General features: G+C 40.8%; 1 long non-coding RNA gene across 1 annotated transcript in view; it reads right to left on the minus strand.

The window, feature by feature from the left end:
- The window catches only part of LOC140506316 (uncharacterized), a 41759-nt gene that overhangs the window by 11332 nt on the left and 10478 nt on the right, over positions 1-19949 (minus strand). Inside the window, exon 2 of the long non-coding RNA XR_011967882.1 lies at positions 16670-16733. This is a non-coding gene — a long non-coding RNA (uncharacterized lncRNA). The remainder of the gene's footprint in view (positions 1-16669; positions 16734-19949) is intronic.

Here is a 19949-nt window from a genome sequence, read left to right on the forward strand (position 1 = left end):
GTGTTCTAGAGAGGGGAACTAGGAGGTGAGAGAAGTCAGGAATTTCTTAAGGGACACTAATCCTCAGGAAAATTGTCTGAGACTACAAAAAAGCTTCTTGAGCTTTCTTTAAAGGGCAGAAATATTAAATGTTCCACTCAGCTAAAGTAAGAAGAGGAAATATCTATTCAAAAAAAGCAATCAATTATGTGCACACACACACACACACACACACACACAAGTTCTGCTTTGGTCAGTTAAGCAAGGGGAAAACAAAAACAAAAATCGTCTAGATAGATAGATGAATGAATAAATGACAGACGAAGGAAGAAAGAGAGAAAGAGAGAGAGAGAAACAGCAAGTTGTAGTGAGTGGAACTCTAGCTTTAAAGCTGGAAAATCTGGGTTCATGTACTCATATGGCTCATATTGGCTTTGGGATCATGGGCAAGTCACTGAACCTTTCAATGTTCCCAGAGGAAACTTTCTAAGAGAGAGAAGTTTTCCCATATGTAAAATGAAGGGATTGAATGAGATGACCTTCTTGCAGAAGAGTTGCTGACATATGTCCATGGAGGGAGTTTCTATGCTAGGAATTCTTAATGCCAGTGACATCACAGGTCCCCTTCCACCCCAACCCCACGAAAAAAATGGAAGCCAGGAAATAATACCAACAATTCATTCCTTGATTACTTTTAAGTTTTACCAGCTATTTTCTTACTTATAATCCTATGAATAAATACTGTAAGTATCATTATTTCTGTTTGCCAGTGAGGAAGCTAAGGCTCAGAGGGGCTAAGTGACTTGTTATATAGCTCACAAGTGACTGAGCTGGGATTTAAACTTAGATCTTCAGACTCCCAGTGTGGGATGCTTTCCCTTCTATTGGACGGATGAGGAAAGCAAAGCCCAGAGAGGTTAGTAATGTCCCCAAGATGGCACAACTAGTTGGTGCTCCAGGAAGCAGGGTGAGAAGCCAACCCCCAAGGCCCCAGGCTCCCAGAAAGAGATGTTATGAAGCTTGCAAGTCCAACAAGGCCAGAGTCCCACTGAAGCTGTGACTTAGATTTCAGGATCCTTGAGGTGATTCTTAAGCCTGACTCCTTACCCTGTGGAGGAACAGGCCCGCTGAATGCACATGTGATCCTGTAGGTCCTCTGGGAAGGAACATGCAGTACTGGGGCAGTTTAGTGCCTCAGGGAACTACTGTTCTTTCTTTCAGCTGCTTGGTACATTGTACTTCCTTAGCCCTGAAGTCAGATAATGTTTTTAATACTACAGGTAGACTCCATTTTAAGTCAACTCAAGATATGCCCATTCAGATTTATACAAGAAAGTCAAAGGGTAGACTTTTGTTTTGCAAAATGACTCCCTATAAGTTCCCCCCTGAGAATGTGCAGTGGTCTTATTTACAAACTACAAAAAAATCAACCTACATACAACTTTTTCCAGTCAAGGCTTACATATAAAAAACTACTTGCTTTATACATTTCAAAACATGTTTGTATATGTTACTCTATTTGCTACTCACCCAAAAAGAGGAAATGATTTTATAGATGAGGTAAAATGACTTGAGACCGAAGTCACATAGTAGACAAACTGAAACTAAAATGCAGGTGTCACAACTCAGTCCAGGACACTTCTGTACTGCATGAAGTCCATCTGTGTGGACTGGGTGTTTATTCTGGTGAGAATCCTGAGGCTCTGGAATTAGCAGTCCTTATCTAAGAGATAGAATACCTGAGATTCTCTGTAAGCACCAAGCTTCTCATTATTCTGCAGCATGGCCTTGAATGAGCTCAGAATTATTGAATTATTAAACCACAGTATGTCAGAGCTGAAAAGGACCTAAGAGATCACACAGTCCAACTCCTGAATTTTATAGGAAAGAATCAAGCTCTTAGGAAGTGCCTGCTATGTGCCAGGTATTTTGTTAGAGCACTTGACAAACATCTCATTTGATCCTCACAACAACCCTGAGAGGTAGGTGCCATTCTAAAGCAGTTCTATTTGCCTTTAGGTGTTTTAGATTGATTTAGATTTAGATTTAGGCGATTTTAGATTAGGTAGATTCAGATGGCTCTGGAGAAGAAGTGAGGCTGGTGACCTGCACAGCCCTCCCTCACTCAAAACAAAGTGAAGTACAAGTCATGTCATCATTTCTCTGGTGGCATGGTCTTCTATGGCAACTAAGGATGAACACAATCCTGTGAGTAGATGTAGCTGACTAAATGGTGACCCAGCTAGCTGGGTAATTTAGCTCCTCCTCTCCTGTCTGCCTCCCCCTCCCCTTCCTTCTCTTCTCCTAAGGAAGGTAAATTTGGATGGCCAAAAGATGCCCAGTTGACTTGAGTTTTACTGGCTCCTTTCCTTTCCCTTTCCCTTTCCCTTCTCTTTCCCTTCCCCTTTCCTTTTCCCTTTCCCTTTCCCTTCCCTTTCCCTTTCCCTTTCTCTTTCCTTTTCTCTTTCCCTTTCCCTTTCCTTTCCTTCCCCTTTCCTTCCCCTTCCCCTTTCCTTTTCCTTTCCTTTTCCTTTCCTTTCCCTTTCCTTTCCCATTCCTTCCCCTTTCCTTCCCCTTTTCTTCCCCTTCCCCTTCCCCTACTGCACTCTGAAGCTGGGACTCCAATGGGCCCCTGCCCAAGGACTCTTCTGGGCCCTCCTAGCTTTACAATGATTATCAATAGTAACTGTTGCTGTTTCCCTCTCAGCTTGATGATGTTCTTTTTCTTGGCCTCATTAAAAGGGCCATGCCCTGACAACTGCTTAGACAGTCCAATTCAATGAACGAGCGTTACCTCACTCTAAGTGAGTACCTGCAAAGACCTGGGTCATTTCCAGTCATCTTGATGAATATCTGGTCACTGGATTCACATGGCTCTGGAGGAGAAGCGAATCTGGTGACCTGCACAGCCCTCCCTCCCTCAAAACAAAGTCAAGTGCAAGTCATGTCATTATTTCTCTGATGGCATGGTCTTCTTCGGCAACTAAGGACAAACACAAGGGGTTTTAGACAGATTATGGAATCATTGGCTTTCAAGTTAAAAGAGGTCTCAGTGGGGCAACTAGGTAGCCCAGTGGATAGAACACTGGCCCCATGCAGCCTCAGATACTTAACTAGCTGTGTGACCCTGGGCAAGTTACTTAACTCCAATTGCCTAGCCCCTCCAAAAAATATCTCAGAGATCACCCAGGTCAATCCCCTGTTTTATAGATGAGGCACCTGAGGCCCAAGGGAGGGAGGTGTCATCTTCAAAGTCCCAGCCTTCAAACCTTGGACACAGAATCTAAAAACCCAAGAGTTACCTAGTTCTGCCCATACCTGAGCAGGAATCTCATTGACAAAGTATCATCTAGCTTCTACACAAAAGCCTCCAGCAAGGAGACATCTACCACTTTTGGAAGAAATCTGTTCTACTTCTGGAGGACTTGGATTATTTAAAAAATATATATATTAAACCTAAATTTGTATGATTACAAATTGCACTCATTGTTTCTGCCCTCTATGGTCAGGCAGCTCAGTTCTAATCCCTCAGCTGGGAGGTCCACATTTAAAATATTTAGAGAGAACTATCACACCCTTTCCCTTATCCCCTTTTTACAAATGTTGTCTCATTTGATCCTCACAACAATTCTATGAGGTAGGTACTGTTATTATCCCCATTTTATAGATGAGGAAACTGAAGCAGAGAGGTCAAGGACTCTCTCAGGATCACATAGGAAGTATCTGAGGCTGGATTTGAACTCAGGACATGACTCCAAATGCAGTACTCTATCTACTGTGTCACTTCATCAGCCAGGTTTGTAATGTTATATTTAGCCCATTGCTCTGTGACATCAAGATCTTTTTGGATCCTGATTCAATCTCCCAATGCAGTTTTGTCATCTGAAAATCTGACAAGCAAACCTATAATTTCATTTAAATAGTTGACTAGAACATTAACTATTGCAAAGATAAAGACAGATCAATAGAACATTCCACTAGAGACCTCCCCCCAAGTGCTCATGGACCCACTAATGACTGGCCATTCAGGCAGCTCCACAGTCACTCAACTATATTATCGATTACCTACTCCAAATCTCTCCCTTTTGTCAACAAGGAAAACATGAGAATCTTTATCAAACACTGTTGAAATCTGAGTATAGCATATTGACAATATTCTCTTATGCAACCAGACTAGTGATGTTTGCACTACCAAAAAGAGAAATGAGATTTGTTTAACCAGTGGTGGCTTTTAATCACTATTTCCCTTTCTGAATGTTCACAAATTCTCCCTCCAATAATTTATTCTAGAATTTCTCCAGGAGTAGAAATGAAGCTCACTGACCTCCAGTTTGCAGGCTCTACCCTCTTCCCTTTTTAAAAAAATCAAGATGACATTTGTCCTTCTACTGTCTTGAAACTAAAGGAACAGTTCTTTTCTATTCTCTATGATCTCTGAAAGATCACCAACAGGGACTCAGTCAGTTGGGGTCTGTTTTCTAGTACCCTACGATGTAGTCCAGTAGGCCTGATGGTTTGAACTTACATAGGATAGACAGATAATCTCATATCATCTCTTACATCATCTTCAATTTTAGCTTTCTGTTAACTATAATTATTCTCTCTCTATAAGGGATGTTTCTGACTCCATGACTAAAAATGATTGCATGTTTCTCTGAAAACTATATCCTCCAGAATTCTGTATGAGCATGCAGAAGGAGATGACATCATCTAGAAAGGTACCAAAGGCAAGGGACAAGAGAAGCAGCATGAAATATTGGATCAAGAATAGGACTTGGAGTCAGGAAGTCCTGGGTTCAAATCCCTCCTCAGACACCAGCTATGTGATCCTGGACAAATAATTTAACCTCTCTTGATCTGAGTTTCTTATCATAAAAATGAGGAGAATGGATTCCAAATCTAAATCTACGATCCTTTGATGCTTAGTGTAAAGGTTGATGAGAGAAGAAAGAAGGGGTGGAGGTGGGGAGAGTGCATGGTGGTACATGCCTGTAATCCCTGCCACTAGGGAGGCTGAGGCATGTGAGTCACTTGAACTCAAATGTTCTCAAACAATTGGCATAGGCCTATTGGGCATCTGGTACCAATATGATGAGCCCCTGAAGTGAAGGGTCTGTCTAAGAAGGGGTCAACAAGCCCAGGTGGGAAACTGAGCAAGTCAAAGCTTGTGTGCTGATCAGCACTGGGGTCTGACCTGTGAGCGATCACTGCACTATCTGCCTGAGTGAGACAGGAAGACCCAGTCTTTAAAAAAAAAAAAGGAATGTGAGGAATGGACTATTATTCAGAGCCAAAGAGTCCTTAGAGGAATGTCTCATCCCACCAGGTTTACAGACTTTGGGACTTTTTCCTTTCCTTCCATTACTGCCAAACTTTGGGTCATTGATATAGCCCTGTTGCAATCATTAAGGCTTTTTCCCATGTTTGCCTTTGCCAGCCTTTGGACTTTGCTATGGACCAGGACCCTAGCTTGAGTTAAACCTCACACTTCCACAACACCAAGCAAGACTGTTGTGAGCCAAGATGCTAAACCTTCAACAATATGTGTATACATTATACATATGTCTGTCCATGTGCATGTGTGCATTGTATTTCTATATATTCATATATGTTTATATACATGTGCGTCCTTCCCAATTCAAAAGATCATACTCCTTAGGCATAAAAAACTTATACACAATATCATGTCATCTATCCTCACAATCTATCCATCTTCTGATCCTCCTCTATGGACAATGCGCAAAGGCGCAAAAACAAAACCAAAGTTCTTCATATTGTCCTTAGCCGTGGCTGCCAGCCTCAGATCATTCTGAAGCTTAGTATCCCGGACATTATTCCAGGACCATAACACTCATTTATATAGATCTTTAATTTTTTCATCTACTTTTTTAACTTCAATCACATCTTTTGAAAATGGGATTTGGTCAATGTATAGCCAACTTCAGCTTCTTTAGGGAGCTATTCATTTTCTTCTGGCTGAAAACTTTGTGTGCGTATCTTAAGAATTTCATTCTTGAGGCCTTTTCATCACTGATGATGCTGATGCACCCTATATATTCCCAGATGAAGTAAGGCTTAAAGGAAATGAACAATTTATGAAATTATTACAAACCACATAAAAAGAAGCTCAAATGTCATAATAAAGAGACCTGCTATGAAGGCAACCTAAATGTATTTTATCCACTAGAATGGCAGAACAGTTGTAAAATAATAAGTCTCAGGTTGTATAAGTCTTGGGGAAATAGGCATTCTAATATATTGTTGATGGACCTGTAGACATTTAGGAGGGCTGACTTTCAGACAGCAATATTGCAATAGGCACAAAACTGATGATACCTTTTAACTAATCGTCTGTTTACCTGAAATTCTTTCCTTGTCTCTGCTGCCTAGCTTTCCTAGCTCCCTTCAAGTCTCAGCTAAAACGCCACCTGAAGTGGATGGGGGTGTTCAGGGAGGACTAGCTCCTCTGGTGTGAGGGATCGCTGAGCCCTTTCCAGGACTGCTCATCCACCTTTGGGGACCACCTTCACCCAACTCTCATCTGCGGCTCCGAGCAGCTGTAGCATGTTCAGCAGCCACACCCCAATAAAATCATCACAGCAGACAGGCTGAACCAGGTTGGAAAAAACCAACAAACCTCAAACCTGTTGATGAGTTAGGGGGATGTTTACCCTGAGCATGTGAAGACTTTCCCTGGAAGCAAGGGCTGAGAACAACTTGTTCCAGCAGCTGTGAAAGTGGCTGAAGCAGGGGCTGTGGAGAGCCTAGAGCCTGGTCAGACAGTGAAGATCCCAAGGCACATACACTAACAGCGCTTACTAAATGCTTGACTGATGGACTGACCTGATAATTTTGGTTTTTGTTAGGACTCTATCCCAAGATTATCATAAAGGAAAAAAAAGAGGAGTTACATACAAAAATATCCATAGATGTAATGTTTGTAATAGCAAAAAGAAAAAATGTCAACCTGTATGCTCCCAAATTGCTGGATAAATTGTCACATTAGATAGATAAATTATCGCATTGTATTGTCATGCTGCCATTCCAATAAGTATACAACATATAAGAAACTGGAACTCAATGAAGTGCTGCAAAATGAAATAGGACCAAAGCTACAGTCACAGTGATTATCAGCTGGCCCTGTTGTGTGTTTGAGTTTTGTTTTTTGTTTTAGTAGAGAAGGAAGGAAGGAAAGGAAGAGGAAGGAAACAACCTGGGGGGCCGGGGGAGGAGGGAGCACCAAAAAGCTTCCTTATGCCCTGTGTTTTTTCGTTAGCACTGGCCTATCTCATTCAAGACTGGGGAATTTGGATAAGATTTTTGCCTCTTATTCTGTTTGTGGTTTTTGTTAAGTTTATTTTTAAAATCAAAAGTAATTACAGATGTAGTGACTGCAGAAGTCATAAACATCCATTATTTGCCAATTATTAATAAAACACATGCATATTGATTTCGACATGACAGTAAGAAATTATCCTCTTGGCCTCTTCTGAAACTGTTACGTGGTTCCTCTCAGGGGAAAGATGGAGGGGTGTCAGTTAGTGACACTATTACAGCAAGACTGAAGGGGAAATATTTTTATCACAGGGTACACCTTAGAATGTTTGCTGCCAGTAGAGGGTAAGGAAGGTAAGATAACTGTAGGAGCATACAATGTCAGGTGATGGTATGGTATCAAGAGCACCAAAAGAAGGGTTAACTTCACTTTGGCAAGGAGGGCCCTCTCCCCCCGAGGGAAGAAGAGGAGGATGGGTGAAGACAGAAAAGTTCCCAGGCCAAAAGGAGAGCAGATGAGAATGTTCATCTTGGAAGATTTCATGATATTCCAATACAGCCTCATCTGTATGGGGACCCACTTGAATCAATAAAAGAGGTGGGAAAATAGAATTAATTTTTCCCCAGCCAGATACATACTACATACCTGCTGAGCCCTTTCCAAAAGAAGGAAACTACATGGAGGTGATCCAGTCCAACCATTATTTTTATTGGCCTCAGTAGCCTGGGATCATGCTTCATGGCTGGGTTACAACCCCTCGTCATTTAATGAAGTAATTGCAGACACAGGCATGGGGCCTGCAGAGGTGTCCAAGAATTCCCTGACCCCCTGACTGAATGATTGGGCCCAGCTTGGAGCCTAAGAGGCTCAGTTTGGCTAATGTTGGCTTGTGAGAAAGAGAAAGAATGAAAAGGGGAGAAGAGGCAGTGAGGAGGAATGACCAGTTTTATGGCTAGAGTGGGTCAGCCGCACAAAAAAGTACTCTGTCACCATTGGGATTTGGGCCAATGATTACATCTATGAGGTTCTCAGAGAGAAGCCATGATGAAGGAAAAGGGTGGATCAGTTTGAAAAGATTTAGGGTTGAGCTGATGGCCTCATTATTACTTACACTTTTAAGACTGATTCCACATTTATTATGTCATTAGATCTTTGCAACAACCCTTTGAAATAAATGGGACAGGTTTGTTTATCACTGTCTGTCAATGGCACTATTATTTCCCCAGACACCCCAGGCTTGAAATCTTATAGTCATATCTAACTCCTTCCATGCTCTTTTTCACCTCCCACAAAAATCCTCTTCTGTAATATTCCTTGCCTCTCTACCTTTATTTCTGTCTCTACTGCCACCATCCTAATCCAGGCCTCAGTTTTCTCATAGCTACATTTCTTTATGAACCCTCTGATTGGTCTCCTGTGTCCTTCCCTCCTTATCTCCCCCTCCCCCACCCTGCCACTATCTCATCCAAAAGAATGCTCCCAAGTTCTTCCCAAAGCTGAGCTTTCAGTGTGTCATTCCCACGCTCCAGACCTTTTAAAGGCTCCCTATGGCCTGACAAAACTCCATAGCTTGGTATTTGATTCCCTCCACAATACAATCCAAAACTACCCTTTTTAACTTCATCTTATACTACTCTCGTGGATGAATGCTCTGCTCCAACATGACTGGTTTGGAATGCCACTGTCAGTATTTGAAGTCTGAGGACATCTCCTAAAAGAAGTTGTTTGGTTTCTCCTAAAAAGCACAAGACTATGCTTTTACCTCAAGATTGATTCTTTCAGGGAAAAAGTAATAAGTATAGCAATTTAGGCATGAACAGCTTTAGGTATGGAGAACTATAAATCCCTTCCATGGGCCACAGAATGAGAGGGACCATTTTGATCTGTAACTAGCTATTATGTCTATGGATTAGTCTAAATTCCCTTTGACATTCCCACCTAGGCTATCTAAAGGACATCTGTCTCCTGCATCCCAGCTGCTATCATCTCTGCTCAGGTTCTACTATGTCATGGTCATCAGTCACTTGGGCCTACTGAGACCTTGTACTTCATGACCTAGGATTGCTGGCAGGATACCTGTTAGCAAGTGGAGACTTCAAAGTTGTTTGTCCAAGCCAAGAGGCAGACTGGGAAACCTAAAGATTTGCTGAAGCTCTGCCAGCACCTATGAGCCCTTGTCAACTTTGATTTTATCACCCACCTTTCATGTCAGCCCTCCGGTGATATCTTTGTAATCATCAATGCACACATGAAAAGAACCTGTTTCTTTCATTTCCAAAGGTGAACATTATACCAAAGCTTCTGGGTAAAACACTGTGATGTAAAGACAGAAGTCATCAATAAGGTGTATTTTTAAATTCTAAATTAATTTTTAAATTAACGAGTCCCTATGATGCCTACAGACTTTTGAATACTCATAAGGGATAGATGATTCTTTCACGATCTCCCCAGTCAGATGACTTCAGACTAGGATCCTACATCCAAAATCTCAATTTTGGCAGAATATCTCATATATGTGTCTGATCAAAGTCTAACGTCTTTAGTCCTCTGATGCCCATTATGACACCTGATAGAACCAACCACACACTGTTGCAGTACTCACCATTGAGGTTATTGGGTTTCCTGGCCCCTCATCTCTAAGACTGCTTAGAATCACAGCCATCCATAACATGCTACTAAATATTCCCTTTTAGAATAATAACAGGTTCCACCAAGTATTTCCCATTCCCCAGCCTGGCTATTCCAGACAAGGAATACTTGATGAATTCCAAGAAGCGTAGACCAACCTACAGGCTGTCCTGTCCATTCTTTGTCAGATGACATTCTCAGCTGAAGAAAAAGGACACTCTCTCTAGAGCAGATTAATGAGGAAGGACAGATCCAAAACTAGGATCTCAAAAAGTGGGAAAGAGGTTCTATCACATGACCAGGGATTAAAGGCAACCTAATGGAAGAAAGAGAATGAAAGACAATATCTGAGGAGGACAATCTAGCCCACAGAAATTGAAGGAACAGGACAAAATCTGGGAGCCACAGAGTCCAACTCCAAACTCGAATGCCTCACCTTTTGTTTCTTCATCTCATTTATTTGTTGTAGAAGATGTCAGGCACACTATCTATGACTCCAGTAGTAAGGTGTAGGGGAAAGAGCTCTGGATTAAGGACCAGAGACTTGCCCAAAGTAAGTCCCTCTCCATTTCCTAGCCTCAGCTTCCACATTGATAAAATGAGGTATCCGATTAGATTATCTTTGGAGTTTCTTCCAGTCCTAAATCCCATGACAGGATGGAAGTCACCTAGAGGCAGCTAAGACTGCCTATGAGAAATAAGCCAGCAAGAGAAAAACCTTGAACACTTAAAATGTTTTATTTATTTAGTCAGGATTTATGCCTCCCATCCTTCCAAAAAGAATCTGAGGCAACTATTGCTTAAATAATGTATAAATCACTATTATGTGCATCAGCTAGAATAGATATTTAAAGTGGATATTCAATTATAGTCAAACTCTGGAATGAAATTATTCACTTACTCCAGGTGTAATAAATCATCTGAGATATGTTCTCACCATGAGTCTACTTTATAGCTCCTTCCCTGCAGTCAGTACGTGAATAACCTCAGAGGTTGGGGATGGGCCCCAAACATCCCTAACTTCCCTAAATAACCTGTTAGGGAACTGTCACATATGAATTTATTGAAACCCTTCCTGAAGCTATCTGTATTTCAGCCTGCACTCTTTCTTGGGGGTAATGAGTTCCATAAGTTTACCATCAGCTGTCTAAAATAGGACTTCCTTTTCCCTCCATGACACTTTGATAGATCCTTGATTTCTCAAGGTGGGTCCTCCCTCAACTAAGGTAAATTGTGACCTCTCCACACCTTCTCATCCTGTGCAATTATCATCCATGCTATTCCATAAGTCTTCTGTAAAGGACTTACTCCAAACACTTGAAACCTTCTTCCGGTTGTTTTCCTGATCGAGGGGTACTAATGGACTACCCAAACTGCCCATTTGTTGTCTTTCATTAGTGTTAGATTGTTCCAGGTGTCCACCCTAAAACACAGATTCTTAACCTTTTAGCGCTATAGAGCGATGCCTTTGGCAGCCTGGCAAATCCTATGGACCCTTTCTCAGAATCATGTTTTTAAATAAAATGAAATAAAAGCTGTAAGATTACAAAGGAAACTAATAATAGTGAAATAGTTCATATATATACATACATATGCACATTCACACATATGTATGCATATATACATGTGTATGTATACATATATGTGTGCCTATATGTATATGTGTGTATTTAAAAGTAAACTCATAGAACTCAGGTTAAGAACCTCTGTAAATATTTCCTTTGAGCTCTGGGGAATAGGAAGAGAAGAGGTATTATTCTTATTATTTTGAGACTGAATGAACAAGTTCACATCCCTTCTCTTCATCATTTTATGAATTATATACTTCAACTACATCATCTCTCAACTTTGATTTTTCCATCCTAATGAGCTATAATTTTTTAAAAATCTGTCATAAAGTAGGGCATCCATCCGTATGGCTGGCCCATCACTTTTTATAGTCACACAAGGCTCCCTTTGACTTCGACTTCAGCCCCACTCTACCCTTTCCTTCCAAAGTCCCTGAAACATTGTCCTTTACTTTGTCCCAGGTACTTATCCCCCTGGGTACTCATAACCTCCTGGGCATCTATCATGTTGAGGAGATTTATGTTAATGAAAGATCTTCTCCACCTATTAATAGGCCTCACCTGGAGCCCTAAGGGGAACTTGATTAGGGGAGGCTTGTTTTGTAGGAACACTCATACCTTTTGTTAATTAATGAGGCACTGGGTCACCTGTGTTGTGTCCCTTCCCTTTGAAAACCCAGACGTTGGTGCTTCTCGCTCTGGTAACTATGTATGCGTGTAATAGTCAGACAGTTGGATCTGTCTGTTGTTCTGTGATGTATGTATTGCTTATGGTCAGACAGTTAGAAGCCCTGTTGGTCTTTATTTCTCTACTTGTTTTTTCTCTGTTGCTGCATGTAATTAAAGTAGATTGTTGACTCTTCAAAAGTTGCTTTCCTTTTAGAAAAGCAGATCTAAGAACTTCTACAGTAGGTCATCCTGTGTATGCTGGGGTGCTTGCTGATACAGTATCCATGTTATAGTATTCTAGGTTCCCATACTTCAGCATATGTGCAAAAATATTTCCTATAAGTTGCAGGAGTAAGATGAGGGGCATTATTATTCTTATTATTATTCAGATTAGATGTACACTGAGACTGTGCCCACTGGAGTGCCCATTCCATAAGCAACAAACTTCCCTTAATCTTAAATCCATTTCTCTCCCATTTCTGCCATCTACTATATCTTCACTCATTGTCCTATCTCACTGGTTAAGGAAGAAGAGTTGGAATAATCCTTATTCCCCATTGCCACTTCAAGTTTCTGCCCCTTCTTCTATCTCTCAATAACCTCTTCCTTTAAGGTTCACACTTTGCAAATATGACACCCAATCGAAATCCTGTTAGCTGCTATCTACAGATTCCCATATCACTTCCCTTCCTGCTTCAATGAGTTCAATACCTGGCTTACAATTTTTCTCTCCTCTCCAACTCCTACCTTCGTACCAAACATACGTGCTGATTCTCCTTCAGATACCATAACTATTCTGTTCTTTAATCTACCTAACTTGCAGTGAGCTGCTCCTCTATACCACCTCAGCTACACACAGACACGGTCATACCCTTGATCTTGCCATCACCCATAAATGTACCATCTCTGTGTTCAAGATCTTTAAAATTCTCTTACCCAATCATAATCTACTCACTTTTCACCTGTCCCTCTGCCTTCCCTTACCTATTCCTACTCTTCATCTGCCCCATGACCTCTAATCCCTTAATCCCTCAATTCTTTCCTAGGTCACCTCTCCTGATGGATCCATTTCCTTCATTCCCTACCTCTTACAACCTTCCTATACATTGCTACCAGATCATCCTCCTAAAAGAACTCCTAACACATGTCATTTGATGACCAACTGCCAATGACTGGGAAGATGAGTCAGCCTAACTGAAGTAACAAGGCACCCTGAGGGAGAGACAGGAGGCAGCATATGTCAAGTGGGTCATCAACCACCACTCCCCCTCAGTCTCTAGTGGAGATAGCACAAGATCAAATGCCCAAGAGTATCAGGAACAACAATGCCCAAGAAGCACTCCCTGGTTCTACCTTCATGGTGTAACCATGGTCCAACCAAACCATCCTCCAGGGAAGTAACCTTTTGGAAACATGGCCCGGCGTCAGCCTCTGTGGATGTCCTAGCCCTTGGACCCTCGTTTGCCATAGTTACTGAAGTATTGGAAAAGAAAATTCTCACCACAAAATTCCTTGACTCTTTCAAATGATTCAATTTCAGAAATGGGTATAGTTTTGTCAATGGAAATGATATTAATAAAGATACATTGCCATCATTTCCGAAACTTTTCCTCAGGACCATGGGACCTCTCATCTGATTTGCAGCTGAAACCTGTTGCCTTTGCCTGTTTGAATGTGAGTACCTTGAGAACAAGGACTATCCTAATTTTCTGTCTGTACCTCCACCAATTAACACAGTGATTGACATATAGTAATAAATGTTTTTCCTTCATTCCTTCATTCATTCATTCATTCATTCATCATTCCTCTGTTTATTTTGTCTCCAGAACTTAGCACAGTGCTATTTGAATGAATGGAAATGATTGAATAAGTGGAAGAAGGAGTAGCAATGGAAGTTTTGCTTAGTACCCTGGATGATACTAAATTGTTTGAGGTAGCCAACCCAGAGGAGAACAGCAAGAGGAAGCTGGGAGTCAAGTAGACATTTTGCATAGTCAGGTAGGCAGTTGTCTAGATAATGTGATCTGCGGGAGCTGAGGTCTCATCAAGCATATCACTGATTTCTGAAATATTACTATTAGGGATTCATTCCTTTGGGTTAAGCATCTGGGAAATTGTTTATAACACTCTATCTCCCACCATCATACCTTTGCACTGGCAGTCCCATGCCTGGAATATAATCCTTCCTTTCTTCCAGCTCTTAGAATCTCTAGTTTCCATCAAAGGTCATTTCAAGAGCCATCTTCTTCATAAAACCCTGCCTGATTCCCTCCTTGCCCTCAACATGTCTCCTCTGCCAAAGTTACCTTTTTATATTGTATATGTTGAGGGAATATAAGCTCACTGAGGTCACTTTATTTTTGGTTTTGCATACCCATTTCCTAGCTTTTCTTAGTGCCTGGAACATAGTTGACATTTAGTAAATGCTAGTTGATTGACTGAAATGAGTTTGGGAGGGGAGCATATTAGGTTTCCAGCATCTTAATATGAATACATTTATCCACTCAGACCCTGAGGCAAGCTGGATCTTGGGTGCCAGGACAAATATTTATTGTTGAAGTGAAAAAGAAAAAAGAAGTTCAGAAAGGAGAAACAGCCAAGAGTGCTAGATCCATTCGTTAGTCAATGGTTACTGAGTTCCTCCTCTGTGTGAGGCATTGTGATGGATGAGGTACCAATGCTGGTGGGCTGGTAAAGATTTAACAACCAGCTCTGGCTGGGGGGAGATGTACACAAAACACACTTTTAAGTTTAAACCTGTATTGTTAACATTTTCTAAGTCTGGAAAATCAACAAAACAATCATTTGAAGCACTGGCAGATGTCCAAAGTGTAAATGCTCACACTGAGAATTTAACAACCAGCTCTCCAGAACAAATTTGAGTTGGCTCCGACTCACTTCTGGCTGGACAAACAATTCAGAGAATTAAAGGGCCTAGAAGTGGAAAGAACTTTAAACATCTAATCCAGACCCTTTATTTGACAGATAAACAAAAGGAAGCCCTGAGAGATTGATTTGTATAAGGTCACATTGGTAATTAACCCCATCACCACTTTAGAACCTAGATCCTTTGATTTCTCATCCCAGAGATTTGTGTCTATCTAGAGAAGCAATATCATCCTAACTGAAAAGGTAAGTTATTGTCATATTATATAAGACCTTCTATATTATCTTACAATATAAGGTTCTAAGTAATAATTACATAATATAATTATATAATAGAAAGCAGTCTATATTAAAGGACAAAGGAGGGATGGAAAGAAGAGCTAATGAGAGCTCAGAGAAGGAGGAAAAGGCCTTGGACTGGGATAACTGGGGAACAGGGATGCTTGAAGGGTTGATCATTTTCCGAGTCAAGGGAACTCTTGGCATTTTAACTTCTTCCAACCACACAGATGGCAACCCAAAGATGGTTTAGTAAATTCTAAGGAGTTGCCTAAGACATTATAGAGGTTAAGTAAGTTATGCAAGGTCACATAGCTGATAAGCATCCCAGGCAAGATTTGAACCCTCATCTTAATTCCAGGTCCAGTTTTCTATCTGTTACTCCATATTGTTTCTATAATAGCCACAAGAATAGTAACAATACCTGTCATTTATACAGGATATCCCAAAAGACTTAGTGCAGTTTGAAGCTACTGGAGACTTTGGAGAGGCCCAGTGTATGTAGCACTTTAAGATTTAGAAAAGTGATTTAAATACATTATCCCATTTGATTATTGCAACAATTTGTGTACTACATGTACTATGATACCCATTTTACAGATGAAAACACAGAGAGAAGATAAGCAACCTACTTATGGTTCTGCTGCTTCGAATTATTAGAGGTGAGATTCAAATTCATGTTTTTTCAGGAAAGTTTTTATGGAAGAAGTAACACTTTAGCTGCTTGAAGACTGGCTCATTTAGCCTTTTCTCTCTAGCTTAGTTCAACTCATTTCAATTCATTCCTTTCTATTCATAACACATTAGAGTGTCCAATGGAGCATGTTAAGCGCTGTCCAGGACTCAACATGCAATCATACACAGAGGGACGTATTTTGCTATTAGTTTTTAGAGATTCACATATTTTAAATATCAGAAATTCTACTTTCCATGGAAAGTAAGCATATATGAAATGTCATATGAATGGTCAAAAGAATAGTCATTTCTCTAAGGAATAAGTCCAAGTTATTGAAAATCATATAAAAATTTTCAAAACACTTAGAATAAGAGAAATTCAAAATTAAAACAACTCTGAGGTTCTACCTCCCACCCATCAGTTTGGCAAAACTCATAAAAAAATCAGTTGTTGGGGGTATGAGGAAGACTGCACATTAATGCACTGTTGTAGAGCTGTGAAGTGGTCCAGTTTTCATTCTGGAAAGTGACTTTGAACTGTTCCCTAAAGAGTCACTAAACTCTGTCATACTCTTTGTCCCAGTGGAATCCACTAATAGGAATATACCCCCAAAATATCAAAGATGGAGGGAAAGGACCCATATATACAAAAATATTTATAGCAGCATTTTCTTGTTGTAGAAAACAACTGAAACAAAGTAGTACCTACCAATTGGAGAATGGCTGAACAAATCGTGGTATTCGAATGTAGTATGTGATGGATTATTATTGTGCTGCAGGAAAAAAATAAGAGAGAGAAATTCAGAGAAACCTGGGGTTACTTGAATGAACTGCAGTGAAAGGAAATGATAAGAATTGGGAGCAGAAGTCAAACCGTAACAGCATTGAAGGGAAAACAATTTTGAAAGGTTTAAGAACCAGTCTGATCAATGCAGTAACCGATTATGAAGACAAACACCTGATGATTCCTGCCATTTAATGGGGAGATGGTAGACTGGAGGTGCAGAAAGAAATGTGTGTTTTCATGCTCTTTTCTTTTTGGGGGGAGGGATGAACTGTATCACTCTCATTGCCTCTCTAGTCTCCACCACCCCACGTGAAAGACCTCTGTTAAGTATGCTCAAGCTAAACAAATGGCTAAGTTATTGAGAGGTAGATTCTGGTGTGAAATGAAAAACCTCCTAATGATTAGAGAGTTTGAACACAGTTACCTGTGTAAAGCGCTCTGTAATGCTTTAAGCCCTATCTGTGTTGGCTGCCGTTATTGGAGGAAGGGGGAGGATAGGGAAGGTCTGGTATATGGAACATTGATAGAAAGGGCATTTTGGGAGGGATAGCATGGAGGAGAGGATCTGGGTGGCTAGGAGGCAACCTGAGGACACTGAGTGTCCATGACTAGGACCATGAAAGTCAGAAGTGTAATGAAATAGTCTGTCTTTGTCTCTCTGTCCCTGGTTCTCTCTTCTCTTTCTTTCTCCGTTTCTCTCTGTTTTCTCTTCTCTCTCTTTTTCTTCTCTCCCCTCTCTCTGTCTCTTCTCTTTGTCTCTTTTTCTGTCTCTCTCTCTCTATTCCTAAATCTCTCTATCTTTTTCTTCTCTCCTGTCTCTGTCTTTCTCTTCTCTATGTCTCTCTCTCCTCTCTGTCTCTTCTCCTCTCCCTGTCTCTCTCTCCACTCTGCTTCTCTTTCTCTCCCTCTCCCTCCGTCTCTCTTTGTCTCTGTCTTCTGTGTCTCTGTCTGTCTCTCTGTCTTTGTCTCTGTCTCTCTGTGTCTCTTTCTGTCTCTGTCTTTCTCACTTCTCCTCTCTCTCTCTCTCTCTCTCTCTCTCTCTCTCTTTTGAGACTAGATCTCATTATTTTGCTTGTGATGGAAGCCAGGGGCTCCACACAGCCCAATCCCATTGTTAATTGGTACAGAAGTTCTGACCTGCTCCATTTCCAACCTGGGCCAGCTTGTCCTTCTTTAGGCAGCCTGGTGGCTTCCCTCTAGGGGTTGGTGGTGGGGGCTCACAATATTGAAGCCAGACAGTGCAGACACCCAATTGACTTTAGTCCAACTTCAGCTCAAAACTGAACCCAAGTGATCCACTGGCCTCAGAAGCAGAGATTACCGGCACAGAGCACTAAGCCCATCTCCTCACCTCTTTGGTCATACTTATCTGTTCCTCCAAGGTCCATCTCCCTTCCCACCCCCTCACTGAAACCTGCTCAGATCACCTACACTACAGGATCCATACTTACATTTTAAGTTTTTTGAGGGCAGGAGCTCTGTCTTTCCCCTCCTTCTCTTTCTCTGTAGCATCTAGCTAGGAACTGGGCACATAATGTACATTCATTGTACAAGGACAGGGCTCTGTGAACATCCTGAAAATGAACTTCACCTACTTCCCCATGTTGCCACAGTGTGGATCAACATTAAAAACTGGTATTTCTTATAAAGGTGATAATATATAGGACCTGAAGTCAGGAATAGCAGGGTTCAGATCCCACTTCTGGTACTAGTTATGTGAATATGGCAAGTCTTAGAATTCTGGTTTCATCCTTTGTAAAATATGAGTCATAATTACCACAGCTCCTCTTTGCACATTAGTGAGACTCAAATGAGATGAAGTATGTGAAATGCTCTGGAAACTTGAAGACACTGCATAAAAGTCCAGTTATTAACATTGTCCCCCAGATCTGTGATTTCATTGGTGTAAGAAACACCTGACAAGGAGATCAGACCCTGTTTGCAATTTAGAGTCTTAGAGATTTGCCCCTGAGAGGTTGTTTGACTTGCCCAAGGTCACACAGTCAGTACTGTCAAAGGTGGGACTTGTTTTCCTAATTCCCAGGCAAGCTCTCCATTCACTATATCTCTCACCATTATCATTGTAACTATGATTGGATATAATAGGAAGAATATTGTATTATTCCCTATATATGCCATGCTTAATCTCAGCTTCATACCTCCCCCCCAACTAGAAATGCCTGTATATCCTTTTTTGTTTTCTTTTTTGGAGGAGGGAAGCCAAGGCAATTGGGGTTAAGTGACTTGCCCAAGGTCACACAGCTAATAAGTGTCAAGTGTCTGAGACTGCATTTGAACTCCTTTCTCTCCCTCCCCCCAATATGTGCGTGTGTGTATATACATAGATAGAGATATGGATATAGATATATAGATACATACTGTGCCACCTATCTGCCCTGCCTGCATATCCTTTCCCTCTTCTCTACTTCCTCATATCCTGCCCATCCTGAAGGCCCCAGCCTAAGGCCCATGTCTTCCATGCAGCTTTTCCTGAGGTACCTGCCCCATCAATCCCTCCTTCCTCTGAAATCCCTCAGCACTTAACAATCCGCACCACCATTTGACACTTAACTGTATTCTATCTTATGTTGTCCTTTAGTTGTTTCTTAAGAAATTAAGAGATAGAAAAAAAGAAAAAAATTTACATGATAACTTTATTATATATTTAAAAGTTGTACCTAATAGATTTGCAGTTCCATGTGCAGTCATATTTTTATTGTACTATGTCATGGAAAGGCTTGTTTTATTCTATAAATTTGAAATGAAATAAAGTTTAATTTTTTTTTTAAAGAAATCATAGAATGTTAGAGCTGGAAGGGATCTCAGAGATCATTTAGCCTAACAATTCTCAATCTTTTTGGTCACATGACCTCTATGCCCAGTGGTATGCTGGCAAAATATTTAATAACTGACTCTGAAAAAGAAATGTACCCATGATATACTTTTAGGTATAATCTGCATTATTGACATTTTCTATCACTCTCTAAAAGTAAATCAAACCCTGATTTGTACCATTTGCCAGTTTTTGAAGTGTAAATCCTGGAACTGAAAATTTAACAATCAGCTTTTCAGATTCAGTCTGAGCTGGCTCCAGCACATCCCTGCACTACTCTTAAAATTTGTTTATTTGGGTTATATCTATCAATATTTCTCACTTTAGAAATGAAAATGTCTTAGTGTTACATATAAAAGTAGTTTTGAC

This window comes from Notamacropus eugenii, chromosome 5 (assembly GCF_028372415.1).
Source record: "Notamacropus eugenii isolate mMacEug1 chromosome 5, mMacEug1.pri_v2, whole genome shotgun sequence".
NCBI classification, from domain to species: domain Eukaryota; kingdom Metazoa; phylum Chordata; class Mammalia; order Diprotodontia; family Macropodidae; genus Notamacropus; species Notamacropus eugenii.